This window comes from Podarcis melisellensis, assembly GCF_964234715.1.
Source record: "Podarcis melisellensis genome assembly, chromosome: Z".
In the NCBI taxonomy this organism is placed as follows: domain Eukaryota; kingdom Metazoa; phylum Chordata; class Lepidosauria; order Squamata; family Lacertidae; genus Podarcis; species Podarcis melisellensis.
Genome location: NC_138547.1, coordinates 22,951,192 through 22,973,811, shown reverse-complemented (window position 1 = coordinate 22,973,811; position 22,620 = coordinate 22,951,192). Strand labels below are relative to the sequence as shown.

The 22,620-nt window shown below is 43.2% G+C and overlaps 1 protein-coding gene and 1 long non-coding RNA gene across 6 annotated transcripts in view; one reads left to right on the top strand and one right to left on the bottom strand.

Annotated features, from left to right (window-relative positions):
* Positions 1–22,620, top strand: part of LOC309361958 (vascular endothelial growth factor receptor kdr-like) — a 191,683-nt gene that overhangs the window by 5,566 nt on the left and 163,497 nt on the right. The window lies entirely within an intron of this gene.
* Positions 182–3,460, bottom strand: LOC309362050. Of its 3 annotated transcripts, none has more exons than XR_014164735.1 (4): positions 2,990–3,460; positions 1,601–1,717; positions 1,068–1,228; positions 182–299 (listed from the first exon to the last, which is right to left on the bottom strand). It is a non-coding gene; the product is annotated as an uncharacterized lncRNA (long non-coding RNA). The 3 variants fall into 3 exon arrangements; XR_014164736.1 differs by having other exon boundaries at positions 1,068–1,190; XR_014164737.1 differs by lacking the exons at positions 182–299; positions 1,068–1,228 and having other exon boundaries at positions 1,369–1,717.

Below are 22,620 nucleotides of genomic sequence, written 5' to 3'. Positions count from 1 at the left end.
AACCTACATTTTGAGCCTTGTGAGGTATCTCCATACATAATTGGATTCTGCAGTTAGGAAGAATCAGAAGTCAGGAATGCACCCTCTGCTCTGTTTCTTGGTCATACCTATAGCCCCATGAACACTGTGTAGTAGGGAGGCATACCCAGGGTTGCCAATTGTTCTAAAACTCAAGCCTGGCCTGTTTCCATGCCTTTATTAGCAACCTGATCTTCCAAAATCAGAGTGTCATGCAGTTGTCAGCCAACTGAGTTGTTGTTAAATGTACAGGAGCTAGGGCTGGTAAAGAAGCTTGCAACCTGGGGAAAAATGGGAACAGAGCTAAGAACATAAAGTGAGCACTGTTGTATAGGCGCTTGTTCATTTAATCAGGAATTCTCTTCCCACCATCAGTCACCTGTGTGCTTTTGAGGCATTTATAAGCAACGTGTGAGAGCAACAGACCCTGCAGTTGCTTCACAGATATGCTGCCTCTGAACATACAGGCACAATCTGTATGATCGCTAACACCCATTGTTCACTTCAACTGACATGAAGTTGCCTAACTCTATTTTTAAAATAGCAGGAAGAGCCAGGGGCAATTGGTAAATACCAGAAAATACTATGTAGCAATAACTTGAAAAGACTAGCATGAGGGAGATGCAGATCTCCCCAGTGAGTTTGTACAGCCAGAGTCCAGATGGGTCTCTACTATGAAAAGAACTCACTGCAAAGTTGGTTTTGTACTGTAGTACCATTATTATTGCAGACACTGGGGTTATTCCCCCATACAGTATAAGGATCCCTCCTGCACACCCACATATAGACAGGTCAGTGTCACCAGAAACTTGCAATCTACATTTTGACAGCTGGACAAAGAACAGAAAAGAAAGGTCAAGCAAAGCAACAGATGAGAAACCTGTACTAAGTCATGCTTTGAAATGAAATTTGCATCATTCACTGTCCACGGAGACTTGCAACAAGGGATCCTTTAGACAGGGCCAGCCTGTCCATGAGGCAAGGTGAGGTAACCACCTCGGGTGGCAGAATCCACAAGGGAGTGGATCCCAATTAAATCTATATTTCACCTTTATTTCTGGTGTCAATCTTCACTTCCCACTTCTTTCCTGCCAGGGAGGGGAGCACCATTCTGTGGTTCATGTCAGGTGCCAAAATGTCTTGAGCTGGCCCTGCCTTTAGGAATTCAATTTCTGTGGATTCCAAAACAAACTGACCTAATTTGCAACTCCTGGACAATAAACAATTTGGAATGTAATTATTCTTCAGAGTTTTCATCTCTCCAGATTTTGCAATACGGTTGTCAGCTCAAAATACGTGCCCAAAATGCATTACAAATATGTATTTTCAAAAAGAGAACATTAAGATAAATACTATTGATGTATTTCATTTAAATACTTGCTAGATACATATGTAAATATGACTGTTCATGTGGAGTTTAAGTAAATAGATAAAAAAGCAGTAAAGGGATGAAATGGATTTATGACTGAACATATGTGAAGTTGACACTATCCAAAAATAGATTGATCTGCCCATCCTTACTTGCTAACTCTGGCAAGATACCATCTTTATAGGCTTCTGTTTACCACTTGTGCATCCTCACCCTTGATTTCCTCCTTCCAGTAAACAAGCCCTTAGATTTCCAGAAGTCAACTCCAATTATCCAGCAACCTACAGGTGGTCAGATGAAGCAACAGGAGACCTTTGGAGGTGTGAGTCCCTGCCAAAGAGATCAAGCCCACTTCAAAATGCATCAGCCCCTTTTTAGAAGAGTGTAAAAATCAAGAAAGCTCTCTGTGTTTGTGTGTGTACTGTATGTGGAATCTCATTGTAGTTTTGTATACAGTGGTACCTCAGGTTACAGACGCTTCAGGTTACAGACGCTTCAGGTTACAGATTCCGCTAACCCAGAAATAGTACCTTGGGTTAAGAACTTTGCTTCAGGATGAGAACAGAAATCGTGCTCCGGCGGCACGGTGGCAGGGGGAGGCCCCATTAGCTAAAGTGGTGCTTCAGGTTAAGAACAGTTTCAGGTTAAGAACGGACCTCCAGAATGAATTAAGTTCTTAACCCAAGGTACCACTGTACTTGAAAGGCATTCACACACAAACACAAACACACACACACACACACACACACACAGGAAAGGACTTTGCAAGGGAGTCATATACAGTCTTTCTTTAAATTTCCAGAACACTTCTACCTGATTATGTCACACTTTCCTGTCCCTTTAAGATTACAGTCACAATATAGGATCCTGCCTTTCCTCTAAATCAGTTGTTCCAAGTAGTGCTCTGGTGTAACTCTGGTGAAAATTTTTATATCTCTGTGATAGTTTTTATTATGTGAATGGTGCCACGAACCCTCTGGGGGTTCGTGTTTTCCTCTCCAGTTTATCCTTACAACAACTCTGTTTGGTAGAGCACACTGAGAGACTGCTGACTAGCCCAAGGTCAACCCAGTGAGTTTCATGGCTGAGTGGGGATTTCAACCCTGGTCTCCCACGACTTAATCCAACACTCTAACCACTATACATCACTAGCTGTCTTCCCACTGGGAGCCACCACCACCCTGCAAACTTTCTGCCATCTTACTAGTGCTCATAAAATTGTTCCTGAATTTTAGGGTATAAAAATGTGTCAGGCTCTGCGCAACTATGTGGCAGAAGCCAACACATGTTTACTTGGAAGTAAGTTCCACTGAGCTCAACGTATATTTCCAAGTCAGTGTCTGTAGGTTTGAAAATCTGTCTGCCCAAATCTGAATGGAAGTAGGTAGAGGAAATAGCCTGTTTGCGCACTGTTGAGGTGAATAAGAGCATAGGAAGGTGACATACTGTACTGAACGGGGCCACTGGTTGGTCTAGCTTCATACTGTCTACACCAACTGGCAGCTGCTCTCCAGGGTTTCAGGTGGGAGTCTGTCCTAGCCCTACCTGGAGATGCTAGGGATTGAACCCTAGAGGCACAAGCTCTACGACTGAGCTGCCTACCTCGTGGAGAACATGCTGCCATATCGCCCTGGACGTCTCAGGTTTGCCTTGGAATCATTCTTATGCTGCATGCTTGCTATTTAAAACAACACAAGTCTATCTCTTCTCATTCATCAGATGTTGAAGCGTGTGCCAAGATTTGCAGAGAAACCTGGCTTCAGACAGGGTGTAATTTCCCTTCAAAATGCTCGAAACCTGATCTTGTTCCTTATTCTCCATGGCCGGGTGGGGCTGTGAAAGCAGACCGTCACTGCCCTCACCCCCAGCCAGTGATTTCAATATTGTGTCCCAAGTGGGGAAAAAGCAGTAATGAATGGCTGTAGAAGCCAATGAGACTTGTAATGCAGCTAGGAAAGGGGGACCAGGAGTCACAGAAAGAAAATAGATATTGCCAGTTCTGTTTTATACACCTCAGAAATGGGGAACCTTTTGTGGGATGTTAGCATCAATGTATATGTAAAAGGTCAGTTGCAAGAGCTGTAGAACTCTATGGTGTCATTGACTCTGTGTCAGTTGGTACAGTTATGGCAATTAGTAGAACAGTCTTAACAGTTAGAGCAGCAGGCATGTTGTGTTGTGCTGCTGTCTGCTTCAGAGTAAAAAAAAAAGTTTCAACGGTCTTTGAGACAAAATCAGTCTGAAAATGTTTAAAAATAATAATTGTACATAGCACTTTGTCCGAGAAGGGGAATTAAAATTCTAGTTCCCATTTGCAGAGTATGCGGAAGACAGCCCTGTGTCATTAGACCCTTTAATTAGTTCTCTTTTCACTCTCTTTTAATGTTTAAATAACAAATAACTTTTACTTAGTTTACATGCAGTTATAGATTAAAATATACAATGCAGATAGGTGATACAGTCATATCTCGGGTTAAAGCTGCTTCAGGTTGAGCGCTTTTGGGTTGCTCTACTCAAAATTGCTAAAGCATCCTACATAGATTTGTATCTAAGACTGACTAACATTTACAGACTTACGGATACTTTGAAGCAGACAGTAGCACACCCACCTTTTCTCAGCTTGAGGGCCACATTGCCTTGTGGACAGCCTTCCAGGGCCACATGTCAGCAGTGGGTTAAGCAACAAGAAAAAGTGGGTTGGGCAAAAGATGCAACTGACCTGTATACAGTAGGTTACATTCCAGCCATGCAAAGGTAAGTGGGTTTTTTTCTACACACACATCTATGCATCTACAGAGGCAAGCAAAATGCATCACTACAGTCCAAGGACACAATTCCAGACTGGCAAAAACGCTTGAGGAGGGCACAGAGCACTGCAGGTAGGGAGTGCTTTCTAGGGAGGGTGGGGTTCCTGGGAAGAGTCTGAAGGGCTGGATAGAGACCCTTGAGCTTGAGAGTCTTTATCCCTTGCTATACCTGTTTACTCAGATGTAAGTCCCACTGAGCTCAATGGAGATTGTTTCCAATTAAATGTGCCAACAAATTCATAGTTGAAATTAGAAAGCATCACTACACACACACACACACACTTCCATTTTTCCTTCTGGAGAATGAATTGCAATTTGAAAGGGGGGCACGGCAACATGGACACAACAAAACCATGCTTTCAGTCTCTTAACAGTTCCTGAAATAAGAGATCAGGGTTGTTGTAGTTTTACCCCAATTTTGCAGCCTGCATGAAATGACTGACATGAAGTTAAGCTGCCCTTTTGCCAACATCCCTTCACCCTTTGAGAAGTAACTGGGCAGGAAGCCCAGCTCCATACCCAAAGCACTCTGGCCAAGTTGGCACCCTGGCATAAGAATGATGGTAGGCTAAACGCTCCTCAGTTCACTAGCTGATGAGATATTTTATCCACTACTTGTTTATTTATCTGCCAGGAAAGACAGAGAAAGCAGCAATACCTGCCAAAATCAACCAGCCCAGATTGTTATCTGGCAATGCCACTTCACATAAGCACATTTTTACCAAGGGAGCGTTTGCTGTGGCATGAGAAGGCCCCAGCCAGCAAGGAGCAAGGCAATATAGCAGTTGACCATATGTAACTGTTATCGTGCAGCAGATGGGATGCTAATGACTCATCCCAGGCCCATTTCTGTTACAAAGAAGAGGGGAAGAGGGGAAAGTGGGAGAGTCAAGTGAGGCAAAACATTAATACATGATACAATGAGAATATAAGGATCAGGCCAAGGAATCATCTAGTTAAGTGACAGAGGCCTCCGATTACTATTATGCACTTTAGTCCCTCACTTTAGAACATTGACTAAGGCAATGTTCACAACATGCATTTAAAACTCCATGACACCACTTTAAACAGTCATGGCTTCTCCCAGAGAATTCTGGGAGCTTTGGTTCATTGAATGGTGATGATAGTTGTTAGAAGACTCCATTTCTCCTCACAGGCCTACATTCTCATAGTGGTTTAACAGTCAATCCCTCTTCCCAGAGAACTCTGGGAAACTCTGGGTTCTTGAGGGGAATAGTGGTCTTCTCCAAGTTTTGTAGTGCAGTTCCCCTGCCAAATAATGTGTACAAAAAGAAAAGGTTTTAGAGGAAATGTAGTTGCAGACATGTGTACATTAGACTGAATTGCATACAAAAAATGTGTGTATTAGGAAAATAGTTGCACTGAAATGCTGATAAATTTTCATGGAGATTTTTCTTTAAAAACAACAACATCTCCCTCAAACTGATTTGGAAATGTGGAGAACTGAACTTAAGACTGGAAAAATGAAAAACTGAGAGGTGCTTAAGTCGGAAGGTCTGCCCATCCCTATAACATGAGCAAAGTGGCTAAACAGAGATTGAGCTAAATAAGTTATTGTCCACTCTGTGAATAGGAGAGTTGTTTGAGCTGCTCTCTGCTCACTTAAAATGAGGTACCCAAGGTGCATAATGAAGGGGCAGTCAAGGGCTTTTCATGGTGCCAGACTGGACCAGTTGGCACCCCAATGCTGCTTCTTCCTTCTCCATTTATTTATTTATTCATTCAAATAGAGGGATGCCCCAGCCCCGTTGCCCATTGAGAGCAGCAGAATTTATTGTGCTGGGGTCCAATTGGTTAAGTTGGCATGTTCCGTTTCTGCAGATGGGAAGGCAGCCGTTCTTCATTTGCCACTGAAGTGAGCTAGAATTGGGCGGGGTTTTTGTTGTTGTTGTTAGTTCCTCTCATGCCCCCATAACAGAAAGGGAATTTGCACAGTGCAGATGCAAAGAGATTTTGTTTTGGTTCTGACATGGGAAAGCTTTTAGCACCGCAAAGAAGTTTTTGAAAGGACTGGTCAAGAGGGAAAGAAAACAGGATTGTTTAAGCACTTAGTTGATGATGGCATGGCCCTTGCTATGCTTCCTTTTATGGTGTATGGGGAATCATGAAAGCCTATGGGCCTGAAAGATTTTACAAAATCCTGGTCTTGGCTGCGATATGTAAAGGAAATGTATGGTCTCTCGTTCTATTTTCAGGACTCGTGGCTTTTGTCTTCTGTGTTTCCACATAGGCTTCCTTAGATCTTCCTGTGTTTTTTCTCAAGTGTGGGAAAGAGATTGCCAAGGAAGTGGACAGAGGAGCTTGCAGAATCACTGGGATTGTTCTGAGGTTTGAGGGTCAAGGAAAGCTGACCCACCATTACCTGTTCAGTTTGTTTGTTTAGTTTCAAAAGCCTGATCTACAGATAGCACATCCAGCCATAACGAACAATTAAAGTTATGATTGTTCCTTGGTGAAAAACTTGGAACCTAAGGTTTCCCCCCTCAGCCAGAATGTGTGGCTTGCTTTTGCTCCCATAAATTCTCATTGTTAGGTATCATGCTCTGCCTTCTATTGGCTTCAGACACAAGGGCCAACCTTCACATTATTATCCAAACCGATAAAAATCTCCGCATTTTTATAGCACTTTGGAATGATTGAAGCACTTTCAGATTAGTGGCTCAGTCAGATCCATCTGAAGCCCAGATAGTGAACCGCATTAACCTGATATGGGGTTGATTTGGGCTTTGAACAGATTGTGTTGTGATAGCTTTGCATCATTTGGACCCACCTGGAGTGAACCAGAGCTGTCTAAAGGCAGGGTGGCCAGGGAAGAAGAGACATGCAAGCATTGTTACTAGAGTGTATGGTCTCTTTTATACTGCTGGGGCTTCCTTTCAAGCAAGCGTGCATAGGGGCTGGCTTGACAGCAGCAAACACATGCAACCCCCCCCCTCCACAAAACCAAGTTCCATTGAGTCCAGTGGGGTTTACTCTCCAGTACATTGTTTCTCAAGTGGTAATGGCAGAAAAACATGCACAATGTGTGATTTCCACTGAGCTGGGGGATTTCAGAAATGTGGCGCTTTGTCCTGGATCTTAGGTAAGTCAATCGAAAATTTACAATTTTTTAATGTGTTTTTGCAAAGAAAAAGCTCAACAACTTTTGGAATCTTCCCCCAAAAAGCTCATAAACTTTTGGGGTATCCTGCTTTTTTACTTTTTGAAATATGGCAACCCTAAGCTAAGTTGACTCTGTGCAAGGCAGCTTCCTTTGAGGACACTTTGCCAAGTCCCTTTGACCACCGTCAGCCATCCTGACTCACCTACCATTCCCTCTCAAGAAGTCATGTTTGAAACACATTGTAATGTGAGAGGAACCAACCATCACATGTGGTGGGACTGTGCCCAAGTAAATAAGTTCTGGGGTCAGATAGTGCTGGAAATTGGATTATTTACTGGGCAAAATGTTTTCTTGGATCCTAAGTTATGTTTGATTTCTCTGTTTGTAGATGGTACAGTGGTACCTCGCAAGACGAATGCCTCGCAAGACAAAAAACTCGCTAGACGAAAGGTTTTTCCGTTTTCGATTTGCCTCGCAAGACGAATTTCCCCTATGGGCTTGCTTCGCAAGACGAAAACGTCTCGCGACGTCTAAAAACAAAGACATGTTTTGTTTATAAAGTTAATTTATTTTCCCTTCAGTTTTTGAACTGCTCTTTACAGTATGTGTGACTTTAAAGAGCAGTTAATAAACTGTTGTTGTACCAAATTTGGCTTTGTTTAGACCTTTTTTGACCATAGGAACGCATTAATTGATTTTCAATGCATTCCTATGGGATTTCGTGCTTCGCAAGACGAAAAATTCGCTAGACGACAAAAATTGCGGAATGAATTAATTTCGTCTTGCGGGGCACCACTGTAGCTCTGAAATTCACAGTAAGACTCTAATTACACACCTGACGGCTACAGCCTATTTGGTTATAGCTCAAGGATAGAAGAATGCACTGCATTCTGTGTTAAAATGGTTTAAATCGTTCATGGCCATATCTGAGAAATGTGAGTCACCAACTAAGGGTTGTCTGGGGAGACACTGCTCCACTGGACTATAGTGTTGTCAGAGAAATTATTGAAATTATTGGAGTTCTAGAATGAAAATTGAAATGTGCATGAGAAGGGTTGAACAAGTGAAGGTTGTGTCTGCAAGAGAGGCATGAAAGAAAGACAAAGTGGCACATAAAAAAGAGAAACTGTTGAAGGACAAAGGAGATAAGGGTGAAGGCCATTGTTATGCCACATGACTTAGCCAGACAGAATAGCTGTTGTTTAGGAATGCTTAAGGTAGAGAGATTTCTGTGTCTTTTACCTGGTGCAGTATTTTCTTCTCTGCCTTAAAGGTAAAGGTAAAGGGACCCCTGACCATGAGGTCCAGTCGTGGCAGACTCTGGGGTTGCGGCGCTCATCTCGTTTTATTGGCCGAGGGAGGCGGCGTACAGCTTCCAGGTCATGTGGCCAGCATGACTAAGCCGCTTTTGGCGAAACAGAGCAGCGCACGGAAACGCCGTTTACCTTCCCGCCGGAGTGGTACCTATTTATCTACTTGCACTTTGGCGTGCTTTCTAACTGCTAGGTTGGCAGGACCAGAGATTGAGCAACGGGAGCTCACCCCATCGCGGGGATTTGAACCGCCGACCTGATCGGCAAGTCCTAGGCTCTATGGTTTAACCCACAGCGCCACCCACATCCCTTCTCTGCCTTGGGGGGGGGGGTTAAATGTCATCTATTGCAATGTTTTTAATAAAGACATCCTGTTTGGCCAACAAATTGGTGTCTGGATTATTTTGGCCATCCAGGCTGAACCCACAGGTATTGTGGGTTGGGGAGGGAGCCCCCTTCCAATATTTCCACAACATAGCGACCTGGTGGTTTTTTGTGACTTATTTATCAAATTAGACTCAACACTGGCAAGTCCAGTCCAAATACAATTTTGTTTGGAAATGGTTGAAACCTTAATCTGATGCTCCATTTGGTTTTTTCTGCTTTGTATCCTGCTGCGTACCTTTGTATCTCTTTTTATTCTTAATTTAAAAAACCTGAAAAAAGTAAATAAATGACAAAGGAAAACTCCCATTCTGTCTCACAGAACCTTTCCTCCTATTTTCTGCACCATGAGAAGTATTATTATTATTATTATTATTATTATTATTATTATTATTATTTATAGCCTGCCTATCTGGCTGGGTTTTTCCAGCCACTCTGGGTAGCTTACAGCACATAAAAAATTGTAAAACATCAGGCATTAAACATTTCCCGGTACAGGGCAGATGGCAAATACAGAAGCTGTTGAGGAAAAACTACAGGTTTCTCAAGATGCATTTCTGTATGCCCTTCAACACTTTATAGATATAAACATGGCGGGTGTGTACCTTAGGGCTCATGCATATATAAAGACAAGATGCAACCACCCTCCTGCCCAGAAAACTAACTTGAAATGACCCTGAAGAGAAAATTGAATTCTGAAGACTGATGACTGTGGCAGCTAAGGCTGAGCATCCAGTCTGGAGTGGGTCAATGCAGCCCCAGATCATCTCGGATTGGGTTGGGTTCACTCAGAGCAACCTGGAGCTGTGAAAATTTGGGGGAGGATATTAAACCTGCAGCCAGGTGGCAAGGAGAAGGGAGAATTAGACTGGGCAGGTGAGAAATCTCTCCCCTCCCCCTTGGCACTTGACCCTAAGGCTGTGCAAAACCCCTGGCTCCATTCAGAGCCTGGATCCTCCCTGGAATGGGTTGGGCCTGAAACGATCCAGCCTGAATCAGGACCGGGATCTTCACAGCCCAAGTAGGTAGTCATACCTAAGAAAATGGGCAGCAGAGAACAAGTCTTTGTCCTCATGCCAAAGTTCTTCAGGAGTTTGAAGAGTACTTATTTCAGCTAACTAACCCGCATTCCTTCTTTACAGACCTTGTTTTGAATATACCTAGCCATCTTAACTGCATTCCTCTAAACCTGCTCCAGTTTATATCTTTCTTAAAGTGTGGTGCCCAGAACTGGACACAGCCTGTCTGCTGGGGCAGAGGCACCCTCTTGACATCCCTGGCATTACTGCAGCATAACTAGATGGGACAGTGGTGTAGCTGAGAGGCAATGGGGTTGGGTGGGTGCACCAGCAGAGCCTATCTCATTCATTCATTTTATTTGTATATTGTCTTTTCACATATAAAAGCCATGCTCAAAGCATCTTACAACAAAGAAACAGGGATGCATTTCAAACAAACACTGCAAAAACTGTTTCATAATAACATAGTAAAACAAAAATATAATAGCATAACAAAAAGGACATTTCAATACTATAGATATAAAAAGATCTCTTAAGCAATTTGCAGCATTCAATAGCAAAAATAGCAAGGGATCATTACAGTTTCACCACCACTCCTTGATGTTTCTCACAGTCCGCCATCTGCAGCAGATGCTTATAAGGTTTCAAAGGGCAAGGAGTGGGGTAGCTGGAACCATCACTCCCATGTCGTATGATGTTGCTCATCTGGAACAGCCCCAACCTCACCATCATGCTTCCCTGCCTCGTCCCTATCTCGTTAAGTTGTACTGGTGCCAGTGCTGGTAGGATGTCTCCAGCCCAACACATGCGTTGCTGTTGGACCCAGTACTCTCATCTGGAGTGCCTTCATCAGTTTAGGAATGACCTAGCCAAAGATAAGCAGTGTGAATTGGATCAGGACAAGTTTCCCAGATGCAAGCACGTTGTTATTATCTAAAGAGAGCAACACATTGTTCTAGGGCTGCACATGGCTGCTGTGTTTGCTGGGGAGGAGCATGGAGAGAAGAAGAGAAGCCCTGGATAACTTTCCCTGAATCACACCCTCTTATCTCTCACTCTCAGATATTTGAAAAGCTGGGAACCTTTAAATGGCTTTTTCTGGACATGACACTGGTAGGGAGAATGGGAGGGGAGATTTGGCTAGTTGAGAAAATGTTTCTGCTATTGCAATTAGAAGGCATCCAGGCAAACATAAACAATGATGTCACCCCAATATGCATTTCAAACATAATTCTGAGCTGGTTCAAGAAAAGAATCCAAGAGAATCATCTAACCTTTTAGCCCTTGGAATAGTTTTCATTTCTGAGAAGATGTGGCTATTTTGGGTATGGTACTTTTGTAAACAGAGACACATTTTTGTCTGTTGCATTTGGACCCCTCCCTTTTTTCAAGTTGCTCCAAGTGTGGGGAGACTCACAGCAGAACCCACATCTGTTTAGCTTCTGAGATGTAGCTACATCACACACCACACACACACACACACACGGCCCATAGTGTAATAACAGAGCGTATGTGCATGTTAAACAGAATAAAGTTGTAGCATCCTGGGTGGTAGAATTCTGGACTGTACCATGGCAGACTGGGGTTTATTCAAAATGGATAGACCTCTGTCCACTTTGAGCCAGGGATACCTCTTTCTGTTGCTGACTTCACTGCAGTTTACCTGGATGTGGCTGGGGCAGGAAGGCAGCAAGGTCAGGGCTGCAAAGATGTGCTGGCAGGAGTGCCAGATTAGGCCTGCTGGTGCTCACACAATACAGCCTTAAATTTACTGCTGCTCTATTCCATCTCCAACCAAGTGATGGGTGGACATCTCTACAGCCCTGCTGCTGCCTCATCTCTGCATCTAATTGAGAAAAGGCTAAGTTAAAACTGAATAATTTTGAGGACATGTGCTGGGTACTCCAAAATTATCAAGTACAGTTTCAGATTACCTCTTTTTGGGACTAGCTAGACCTCAAGGCAGTGTTGCCAGTGGGGTAGGTCTTTGGGGGGCATAGAAACAGGGTTCCACTCTGCAGAATGAGAAGGAGGGCCTCTCTGAGAAAAAAAAGCACCTGGATATGGGTCTATAAAAAGCTTGGTATATTTATAGTATCCAACTTGGTGTTATTTTATACTGGATTGTGCCCATTAGCACACTGGCTAAAAGGAGTGACATTTGGCAGCAAATGTGGGCTGGGGAAAGCAGCTCACCATTGGAGGACTGTAGCTCAGTGGCAGAGCATGCAGAAAGTCCCAGGTTCAATTCCCGGCATCTCCAGGTAGGTCTAAGAGAAATCCTGGAGAGCTCCTGCCAGTCAGTATAGGAAATATTGAACTGGATGCAACAACATCCTGACTTGGGACTCATCTATATAGCTGCAAATAAAACATTTTAAGCGTGTTTTATGTGCAATACACAATGTTACACTTGTTGGCGATGGTGAGTTTTATGGAAAATTCAATATATTTTTAAAAACGCTTTTAAAAAAAGCATTTTTAGAACAGTTTTTATATGTGTGTAGATTCCACCTTGGTATAAGTAAACTTCCTATGCTCCTGCAAACAACCTGTATATAATTTCCCTTGGGTGGAAATGATGCCATTGAGAATTTATTGATTTTAGTAAACCTACCATAGCTCAGTTGTAAAGCACGGGCTATACATATCTAAAGTTTGAGGTTTATTTATTTGGGCAATATATATAAAAAATCTGCAAGCAGTGCACATAAAACCTAACAACAAATACCCCAAAAAACTATTAATACAAATTACTAATAAATGAATATTAAATCCTTTTTCTGACACACTTCCCCACTCAATGCCTCTCAGTCTCCTGGCCCTCAGAGTCGGACACCCAGCTATCCTGATTCTCACCCAGGGTTCAAACAAACTCACAGATCACCCCCAAGAGGGTTCCTGGAATCTGATAGTGCCACCCTAGTCTCTCTCACTTGGGTCTGTGAGCAGGCACCCAGGCGTAATTGAGCTTCCTGAAGCTGCCCACAATTATGTCCCATTCAGCACTCCAATCAGCTGCTCTGCACACACCCAGTTCCAGGTGACAGAAGGCTTGATCCTTGAGAGTTCCCAAGGATAGTGAAAGGACACTCACTGTTCTTTCTCAAGCATCTAGACACATCTCCTCTTTCTGCTACTTCCTTGACATCTCTACTTAAAGCACCTTTGGGCTGACAGAACTTGCTGGACTACAACTCTCATCACTTGCTGGACTACAACTCTCATCACTTCTATTGGCCACAGTTGCAGGGGCTGATGGGAGTTGTAGTTCAGTAATATCTGGAGGGCCACAGGGCAGTCACCCTGAGCTAGAAAATATGCCGCCTGTCAAAGAAGAAAAAGAAATTAAACGTCTAAGGGCTCCATCTCTGCTTGCTCTCCTCACAAACCCCACCTTCTCCTTCACATGACCAGTTCCCACTCCATTACACTTTACCCAACCCCTCACCTATCCCCTTAAAGCTCTCCCCTAGCCCATCCTCCCCCTCCTCTCACAGCTCACTCCAATCCCCAAACCCTCGTTGCAGCTGCATTTAATGGGTGGAGTTGTCATTCACAAAGTGGCTTGCTAAAGCGGTCTGTGAAGCAGCTCCACCACCCTCAGTTAAATGCTCACCCCCAATGATTCTTTCTCACTCTGATGCCTGGTATTTATTGTGCTGGAGTTGGCATCCGCACCTATTGGTGGCCATATGTACTGCACAGCATGATGACAGACTTAGATTTTTATGTATATGGGAAGATACATGCCAGTGGTCTGACTCAGTAGAAGGCAGGTTCATACGTTCAAAAACAGCCTTTTTGTTTTCCATTTCCCAGCATTTATCTTTTTTTAAAAAATAGCAGGAAAAGAATGAGCCATGAAGCTACAATATTGGTCAATTCATCTGTACCACACCTCCCAAAATTAGGAGGAATCCTTGTCTGGCAAATTATGTTATGCACAGACTGATAAAAGATGACTATGATGATCCCGTCCTTCCTCCTTTAGTAGTTGGGAGTGGATGAATAGTAGGGTGTTTAGGTGGTTACACTTTGTCTCCTGGATTCCAACACTTGCTTTACTGCAAAATCATGACATGAGTTTCTGAAATGCCAGGCATGTGCACAATTTTCATTATGCCCCATACATCTTCCTCTGTAGGAATGCCCATAGAATCCCCCCACCTTTTCCTGCCATAAATTTTAATTATGCCATCTGTGCAAAACACTGATTAGCTGTGGGTCTGTTAGGTCTCCTTGCATCTATTTTTGAATACGATCCTCCCCCCTGTGTTATTTGCCCACAAACACAATGCAGTGTCCTAATTTCCTAGCAGGGACAATGCATATTGTGCATTGAACAGGGAATGCATGAAGAGGAAAAATAATGGCTTCAGCTGTGGAATTCATCCCCAAAGGCCACTTTGGTTATATTTCGGCAGCCTTCCCAATCAGAATGAAATACTCAGAGCCTGTTCCTGTCTGTCTTAAGTGGAATTCTCACTCAACATCTGCCAGGGTTAAGGAGTTGCGCTTTGATCCCCATGCACTGTCTGTGTCCAGGAACCTTTCAAAGGGGCCACTGCTGGAATTAGAACTATATCTTTCTTGCTGTCGCTGAGAAAACTAACAAATCTCTGCAGTGATGTCGTTGCATCTCTTGCAAGCCACATTGGCTCCATCATTCATTTTTCCTCACAGGAAAAGGGAGTTTGGTGCTCTTTACTTGTCAGAATTCATGCAACTACATTCATGTTGTGTTTACCACAGTTGAGGGAGGGAAAGGGTGGGGATCTTCTGAGGCTCTTTTAAAGAGATGATAGGATAGGATGCCTCAGGGAAGATCTCGATTAAGGCCTTTGGATGCATGGAAACTGTGAGAAAAGTGCTTGAAGAGCTTATGTGTCTTTGGCTCCAGAGCTGCAACAGGTATTTGAAACTATGATTAAATACAACAACTGGGAGTTTTATCTTTGTTTTCCGGCACTCAGATTTGGCATGCAGAACTGCACCTTGAAAATAGGTAAAAGTGGGTGCTTTAGGCTTGTCCTAACATGATATAATTGCACTGAGATTCCCCACCCCTGTGAAAAGCAGCCAGTCAAGTGGTGTTGGGCACATGGGTGACGGATTTGCCCAACACATATTTTTGTCAACTATATGTTTCACTGCATGTCACAGGATCAGGGATTAAGATTATGCTTTTGGTGGATGTGGGAAGACCTCGAGGGCTTTCCCTGTCAAGGATATTCCTTTCAAACTCTTTCCTGCATTTTTAGGTTTTGATTTTAATATAGGCAAGCCACTCTTTTATTTATGGCATTTACTCCATACCTCCCAGGAATACGTTGTTTCATCCCAGTGTACATTGTTCTCTCCCCATCCTTCTCCCCATTTTATCTCCACAAGAACCCCACAAGATCAGTTAGGTTGATAGACTGTGGCTAGTCCATGATCAACTCAGTGGATCTGCCTTCCACATGATGACCTTCCTTGTTGGTTTAGATCATCAGTGTGTCCTTCTGCTCCTTGATGTTGTTTCTTCACCTCAGTCTGCAGCACTTCCTTACCATGTGACACAGGAATGAGAAACCTGTACATCTCTCCCAGATGTTCTGGATAGCCACAGGTTCCCCACCCCTGATGCATTACATATCCCCCTGCAAGTCTGCAATATTCTCAGTTGGAGAAGATGTTTCTAATAGAAAAGCTGGCTTTTACAAATTAGAGGTAGAGAGCATGATTTGGCATGATCGTCTTCACTGAGACCGAGGCTTGATACAAACACCCTTTAAAAGTGACTCATGAGCCGAGAATAATCTTCATAACTACCAATCCAGCATGCTAGGAATTTTCACATTTCTCTGCTAATCCCTCCCTCCAATGGACCACATTGATTGGCTGTTTGTTTATACCCAGGTACTGGGTTTTAGAAGATGTTATGGTTAAAATAGACTCTTGAGAAAAGATGGAGTCTCAAAATACATCTCCCATTTTTCCATGTGGAAAACAGAATGGTTGTTTTAACTTTTCTGGGTAAATAAAAATGGGAAGCCGCTTGCAATCTTGTAAAACTGCACCTCAGGGTGAAATGGAAATGAAAGATCCAGGCACAGGAGAGTTGTGAACTCACAAACAAGAGAGAAAGGATTATTTTATCATGCTGTGAGTTCTCTCCAGAATTGGACAATTTTGGTTTCTCTTAGTTTGCATTTAAATCTTTTTCCAAGTAACTTTACATTTTAATTTTTTTAAGCAAACATGAAATTTCTATCTCGGAACATTTTTGTGCATTTCTCCTACTATATGCACTTTGTACACAATTTTACCTCATGCATTCACCTCTGCAAACAATTGTGCCTATTGTACTACATTTCTGTACTTTTTTTTGCTAATGTAAGCATTTTTGTGTTAGCTTACCCTAATATACTTTGAGCTTTGGATATTGCTGCTCTACCCTTGAACTAAGGCCCTGTCCCTTATGTGCCCTATTCTGCCTTGTATTTCTATTCGTTCAGTCTATCCATACTATGAATTATCCTATCACTATAGTATCAGTAATTTATTTTCGGTGTCAGTTATTAGAGACTGTAAGGAATATCTATCACAGTAATGTCAGGTTGTTGTTATTGCTTTTAATTACATTATAGGGAAATCTGATTTCTGCATCTAGGCTTGGAAACAGAATATCAATTGGATCAAATGCTCCTGAATAATTTAGTTTGCATGAATTTTGGTTTGATTTGTTTTCAATCAACATTTCATTAAATAACATCTTTGAAAGTTGTCAGTCATTGTTGGTCTTTACATCCATGGCACATGTACTTCTGAGGCTGTGGCCTGAGCTGATTTTTTTATGTATTTGTTACTTTTATATCCCTCCATTTCCTCCAAGGAGCTCAAGGTGGCATACATTATTCTCCTCCCCATTTTATCCTCACAGCAACTCTGAGATAGGTTAAGCCGAGAGTGAGTGATGGGCCGAAAATCATCAAGGGAGCTTCCTGGCTGAGTGAGGATATGAATCCTGGTCTCCCAGGTGCTAGTCTAATACTCTAACCAGGTGCTAGTCTAATACTCTAACCACTACACCACACTGCCTTAAGAGTTCAGTGTTAATGCAAATGGGAACAGCCCTGTTCCTATGTCATATGAAGCTACATCAGTCTTTGAGGTGGGGGATGAATTTTGATTTGTGTTTTAAGGCAAACCTGCCTAATTCACACTTCTGGAACCAATATGCAGACTGAAACACAGCTATCCACACTTCTTCAACCTACAGCAGCACCCAAAAATGTGCATTTGCAGGAAATAAAATAAAAACGTTTATATGAATGAAAACAGAGCTACAGTTCTCAGAGTGGTTTAACAGTAAATCTCTCTCGCCAGGGAATTATAGCTCTGTGAGGGGAATGGGGGTTGTCGCCTAACAACGAGTGTTCATAGTGGCATGATACTGCTTTAAACATACAGTGCAGATGGCTGCCCTGGGTGAGATGCACCAACTAGCTTTCTCTTTCTGTTTTTAATCATTTGGCCTCTGGATTTAGTGAGAAGCTGATGCAAACGAGAGTTTCAGTCTATAGAACTCAGGGACTGGACATCTGGTTCTGCCTTCAAGCAGCAAGGACATAAATAAGTGGGCCAGTGAACTAACTTCAGCTGCCAAGATGTCCCCATGGCCGCCAAGTTCTCAGGCTTTCATAATTTGTGACAGGGGAATACATGCACCACTGGATCAGTTAGAAACCAGCACCCAAAACTCACACAAGCGACGCCTCCGCTATTTTTGCATACAATGCGAGTTAGCACCTGCTTCTGGACAGGGCTGTGAGTCAACCACAGGGCGCTGCTGTTATCACTCCAGATATCTCAGGCTCTTTGGAGTGCATAGTCACTGTGTCTTCAAAAGGAACTGTTACTTGATCCTTTTTTAATTGTGGGTTTGCTCCGCCTCCAAGTTTATTCTCAGGGTTTAGTGCCAGAGCTTGCTCCTTAGCAAATTCCCCAACACTAAGATCTCCAATAGAAAGTAGTGCTGTGTCATGGGATGGGTAAATTGGTTGATTTTTGTTTCTCTCAATTGTTCCTTTTTTCCAATCTTAAGTCCAGTCCTCCATATTTCTGTATCAGTTTGTAATGATAGTGATAGTCCTCATTAAAATTCACAGCATTTTACATATTTCGCAAGGATAAAGCAGTTTTACATGCTATTTTTTCCCTAATATATGCATTTTTATGCAAACTCTGCTTAAAAGCCTTCAAGGATGGAGAGTCCACAACCTCCCGACGCAGACTGTTTCACTGTTGGACAGCTCTTACTGTCAGAAAGTTTTCCCTGATGTTTACTTGGAATCAACTTTCTTGTAATTTGAAGCCATTGTTCCCTCTTCCATGTAACAGCCCTTGAGATATTTGAAGATGACTATCATATCTCCTCTCAGTCTCCTATTTTCTAGGCTAAACATACCCAGCTCCTTCAACCATTCCTCATAAGGCTTTGTTTCCAGATCCATGACATTCTGAGATCAAATCCGAAGCCAGAACAGCTTTCATAATTCTTGGACTGTCCCTGGAAGATCGGGACACTCAGAGGGTATGCTAATACCCCAATCAGTGGTTTTCAATCAGTGTGCTGTGACCAGGGGTGCCACGGGCAACAGTGGCCTCCATCTCTCCTTCCTTCCCTCCATCCTCTGATGCCCTCTTGTGGCTCTGTCTCCCAAAGGCCTACATAGCTTTTCGTAGCAGCAGAGACTGCTCAGAGGACTCCCAAGGAGAGGGGAGAGGAGAGAAGGCTGAGGTAACACTCCACAAAGAAGGATGCTCTAAAAAGGGTGAGGGACTGCCAGCTCTGCAGGCAAGGGTTGACATAACTGGGCTCCTGAGCTCCACAGGGGCGCCACAGAAATAATGTAGTTGGTCAAGGAAGCCAAGGACCCAAAAAGGTTGAAAAGTCTAACTGGCCAAAAAGGCAGGGAGTGGAGGACCCCGGTTGCAGGGGGCAGGGCAGAAGACAGGCACAAGATCAAATGAGTGTCTGCTGATGATACTTTGACAGTTGCAAGCTCCAAGGAGGGAAGGCACCCTACCCACCCCAGTGCCAGGCTGCAAGTAGACCAGGGATATGTAGTTTTGCCAAGGGCCTCCACATCTTGCCTTGCATCCTGCCACAGAGATTGCAAGCTTGCACTAAACATCCAGCCACCCTCAGCCAGTTTTGTGTGCAAAGAAAAAAGGCTGGGGATGCCTAAATACTTTGGCTGCTGGAGGAGTTTTATGGGAGTTGTCAATGACGTTTCATTTAAAGGGAATAATCGGTTGAACTCCTCTGGTGAGATGTCTAAGAAGCCTGAGTTTCTTACATTTTGCAGAACAATTCAATGGCTGCAGATTCCAGAGGGGTAGTAACCATGTTAGTCTCCTGTGGCAAAAACAGCAAATACTATCTTGGCACCATAATGACTGATGGTGGCCTAATGATAAATGGGATCTTATGCCATAATGCATAGTCTTTAAGGTCACACAAGACACTTCGTTGTTACTGATTAAAATGTTAGCCTTTGCATAACTTGGTTCACATTTTTTCTCTTTATACCCTCACATCCCAACTTAGATTAGGAGAACAAGAGGGGGACAGTAGCTAAATAGCTGCAATTAGATTTATCACAGAGGAATAATCAGCTCACTGATGCACTTCCCTTATTAGATTAGAAACCCAAGTGTGTGTGTTTTTGAAAACAGTCAAGGTCAAATTTACTACAAAGAGGTTGTTATTCCCTTTCCTTATTCTTTATTGTTAACTTTTCACCTTGAACACCTTTCAGAAAGGAAAGGGTTTTTTTAATATTAAAAAACAAAATCCTGCCCCAGGAAGATTTTTAAGAATAAAGCATCTTTAATAGCTGGGGCTGCAGCAGAAGTCAAAAGTGGGGAGTGGGACTTTGTGTATACTTAGGAGACGGGAAGGGGCCTGAGCGCCAAGAGTCGTCACAGATAGAGGAATTCCGGCCATTGTTTCTTGTGATATGGAACTTCCTTTGCCCAGCATTAAATAGACTCTAGACTGTTTTGCAAAAGATGGTGCTCGGGGCAAGAGAGTAAGTGAAATATTGTTCCTGGTGAAATAAAAGTGAGTCCCACCACCCAAATGTCTGATGTTCTCATTGGAGCAGCTCCTCCAAAATTCTCCTCTGCATATTTTGAATTCATATATTCTCTGGGCAGGCAAATATCCAGCAAATATTAGTAGCCTTGACCTCCATGAATTTGTCTAGACCACTTTTAAAGCCATCCAAATTTGTGGCCATCAGGATATAAAAGGTAAAGGTAAAGGTACCCCTGCCCATACGGGCCAGTCTTGCCAGACTCTAGGGTTGTGCGCTCATCTCACTCTAGAGGCCGGGAGCCAGCGCTGTCCGCAGACACTTCCGGGTCACGTGGCCAGCGTGACAAGCTGCATCTGGTGAGCCAGCGCAGCACACGGAACGTCGTTTACCTTCCCGCTGGTAAGCAGTACCTATTTATCTACTTGCACTTTGACGTGCTTTCGAACTGCTAGGTTGGCAGGCGCTGGGACCAAACGACAGGAGCGCACCCCGCCGCGGGGATTCGAACCACCGACCATGCGATCGGCAAGTCCTAGGCGCTGAGGTTTTACTCACAGCGCCACCCGCATCCCATAGAATATAGAATTATATAATTATAGAACTGTAGAGTTGGAAGGGACCATGAGGACCATCTACTCCAACTCCCTGTAATGCATGAATCTTTCACCCAAGGTGGGGCTCAAATCCATGACCCTGAGATAAAGAGTTTCATGTTCTGCCAACTGAGCTCTGCCTTGTGGTAGTGATTTCCATAATTCAGCTGTGCTGTTTATGAGGAAGTACTTCCTTTTGTCATTCCTGAATCTCCCACCCTGTTCATTGGATGCATAAATCCATAAGATGGGGGAACACTGCTGCAAAGTTGCCTATATTAGAAGAAATATGTGTTTTTTTAATTACGAATTTCCATTGTATTGCACACTAATATGTAAATGGGCCAAAATGAATTTAAAATAAAAAATGAAAAGTTTAGAGAATCTGAAACTGGCATATTAGTTGTGTGTGTGCATGTCAGTTTGGCACTCAAGCATTACACAAATGAGGTAAAAGTAGAAATATTGCACTTCTGAATTACAAGCAGCTTGAGAAAACTGTGAGGGGGCGCTTTAAAAGAGTCAGAGAACGAGCTTTGTAAAGGACTTTGACATTGTAGGTGGGTTGAGTTTGAAACCTGGTGTTTTGACGGTCTGCTACAAATCAATGTCCAGCCAGATTCTCACGATGGTTTCAGGGGGAAATCTGCCAACAGTCAATTGAAATACAGAACCTTGAAAAGAGGTATCTAAAATCACGATCTGGCTAATAATAATGTAGAAAACTGTCAATGTGCACTTCTTAGAAAGGGGATTTGTGTTTGTTTGTGACATTTATAAAACCTTGTCTCACGCATTTCTGAGTCAAACTCTGTTTTCTTTATCTGAGTTGAAAGGCTTTTTCTTCCTCAGGAATTCCATTTTCTGATATTCTTGTTAAAGAACAATGGTAGAAACCTTAAACTTATCTTCTTTGGAACAAGTAATAATAATAATAAATTAGATCTAGCAATCAGAATCAGAATCAGATTTTTATTTTTATTTTTAGAAAAAGAAAAATAGCATACCAGTGCTCTTAAATATGAGATTTTAAACCCTTCAGAGTGTGGAATGAATTCTAGGGTGGCCTGCAGAATCCCTACCACTTTCTACACAAAATATTGGACTCCTGGTATCCTGATCTGGACACAGCACTCAGGTCCTGTAATTCCATGGTCACCGCAGTAGTTACTGGTGCCCATTAGGACTGGCAGGGTGGAGGGCAAGGAGACTAACAATAGGTGGAACCAGCACTTATGACAGGCAGAGTCTTCCCTTGGCTGTAAGCAGAAAAGCAAGCAAGTAGAAAAAGCAAGCAGGTGAGACTGGCTTAGGTTGGTGGGACAATGTGCCATTCACCCTTATTGGCATTTGACAGTGTGTAACAGCTAACATAGGGATGCGGGTAGCGCTGTGGGTTAAACCACAGTGCCTAGGGCTTGCTGATCAGAAGGTCGGCGGTTCGAATCCCCGTGACAGGGTGAGCTCCTGTTGCTCGGTCCCTGCTCCTGCCAACCTAGCAGTTCGAAAGCATGTCAAAGTGCAAGTAGATAAATAGGTACCGCTCTGGCGGGGAGGTAAACAGCGTTTCTGTGTGCTGCTCTGGTTTGCCAGAAGCGGCTTAGTCATGCTGGCCACATGACCCGGAAGCTGTACGCCGGCTCCCTCAGCCAGTAAAGCGAGATGAGCGCTGCAACCCCAGAGCCAGCCACGACTGGATCTAATGGTCAGGAGTCCCTTTACCTTTAACAGCTAATATGCAATGGTGATAGTGTTTGATAACCAGCTAATACTAAATGATACAGCATCAAACAGCAAAAGAAACATCCCCTTTTGGCATCTGCAAAACTGTCAAGATGTAACAACAAGCCTAAAAGCACTCAAATGTAAATATAAATTCTGAATGCAACATTTTGCTCA